The sequence below is a fragment of the Cucurbita moschata genome, unplaced genomic scaffold (assembly GCF_002738365.1).
Source record: "Cucurbita moschata cultivar Rifu unplaced genomic scaffold, Cmos_1.0 Cmo_Scf00127, whole genome shotgun sequence".
Taxonomy (NCBI): Eukaryota; Viridiplantae; Streptophyta; class Magnoliopsida; order Cucurbitales; family Cucurbitaceae; genus Cucurbita; species Cucurbita moschata.
Genome location: NW_019268643.1, coordinates 44,752 through 46,933, shown reverse-complemented (window position 1 = coordinate 46,933; position 2,182 = coordinate 44,752).

The window sequence follows — 2,182 nt, the reverse complement described above, 5'->3', positions numbered from 1 at the left end:
CTTGTAAATCTATTTGTTGGTATTTTTTTTTGTTGTAGGAACCACCCAATGCATCCTGTATTCTGGATTTGTGAGTGGGTTGAGGAGAGATTGTATTCTGTATTTGTGAGTTTGTTGAGGAGAGATAGTGGATGCATCTGTATTCTGGATTGAGATTTTAACTGATGATGTGGTTGAGGAGAGATAGTTTGGGAGAGGAAGAGGGGTGGGTGGAGAGTAGTTGAGGGAAAATTATTATTTTAATTATTTAATTATTTACTTATTATTATTATTATTATTTTTGGGTCGTTACAAATGCGAAAAGCCAGCCCACTCCACGGTACAATAAAACTGTATTGAGTCCCAGAAGTTTGGTCAAAAAGTGAAGGCATAGCCGCCCAAAGGTAGTAAATAGGGTAGTGAAGAACAACAACATTAGGAGAGCGAACGCAAGTGTTGAAAATGAATTCATTTTGTAAACATGAGAATACTTGTCCTTGGTTTGTTTCACTCTTATACTTGCAAAATTAGTTTTAATTGTCAACCAGCTTGGATCCATATGTTATATTAAGATGGTTGACCAAATATTAGGTGCTTACCTATGGATTGTTCAATTTATTATTATTAGTATTTTTGTTATTTACAAAAACAACTCCTAAGAGCGATCATTAACCATTCGTCGATAAATGGAACCCATATTCTTGAGTGTAATGTTACGGTCCTTTAACTTTAAAGCTGATGAACAAGGGAGGGTTTCCATATTTTGTATTCTTATCATAAAGAGTGCAATTATGGACTTGTTTGGTAATGCGCTCTTATTTATTGTTGAAAATAAAAATAGAACCATATTTGATAACAAGTTTTTTTTAATAAAAAACTATAGGCTTGGAACTCAAACATTATTGGTTATTGTTCGATAAACTTTTGAATTAAAAATGTAAAAGTATGTTAGGTATATATACCATTTCAAACATGAGTGGAGAAGAAAACAACATGGTCCTTACTATGACATTTCATTGTTTAGGTTTTAGTTTCTTCCTCAGGTATGACATTTCATTCTCTTGGTCCTTACTATCTTGCTCGTCGCTTCTCTCGGTTCGATATATCATTCTCTCATTTGATAATAATTTTTTTGTAGTATAGTCTTTTTTACTCGAATAAATATATGATTGAAATGTTGGGTTATATGCAATAATGAGTGAACTTGTTTGTCTGATGAACTGTGACGATGTTCAAGTTTGTGATGAGTTCTGCAGAAGAGCCGGGTAAAACGGAGGAATGTTTTCTTCTCCACTCATGTTTTGTTGCTGCAACAAGCCATGAAATAATTACACAATTTTCTTATCTTTCCCCTTTTGTCACGTATGCTTCATCAAGCAAAGGTGCTATCTCCTTCATATGAAATAAAAATGAGTTCGAGTACGTGTAGTATAGAGCAATTTGAACCACTGATATCGCCAATAGTACAATTTCATGATTATTTAAATTATGATGATGTTGAAATTAATTGATTTTTTTTTGTTGATATTGTATTAGAACGGTATTTACATAAGTAGTATAACTTAATATAATGCAACTCAATTGATATAAAATATGTACTTTTGATTAAAAGGTAAAATTTTTCAATAGATATTATCTTCTTTAGGTTTTAGTCGAGATTGCCCCTGCGTTGAAATTTAACCCATTTTCGTCTAAATAACAAAGACAAGTAACGTAAGATTAAAAGCTAATGAATTGTTTAAATTTAAAAATTATATAAAAGAAAAAGTTAATTTGTATTCTTGCTTTCTCTTTTTTAAAAACGATTTTATCATCCTATCTTCTTTTTTAAAGACTTAGCACAAGTATTGTATGCTTTCACATACCTAATCGAATCTTAATATTATAATTTCTTAAAACTAATACACCATATCAAATTTTCAAGATTGAAAAAGAATACACATTTATTTTAATATCGTAACCGAACCTTCCAATTCATGGATATATCGATTCCTTATATTGATTTAGGCAGCCATGTGTAGAAAATATCATACAATGTGGGTCTTGGAAGATTGATCCATTGATGGTATTAAATAGTGTAGCAAAGAAGAATGACATTAGAAGGGACAATGCAAGTGTTGAAAATGAATTCATTTTGTAAATATTCGAATACTTGTTGTTTCACTTTTATACTTGCAAAATTAGTTTTAATGTTCAACGGCAC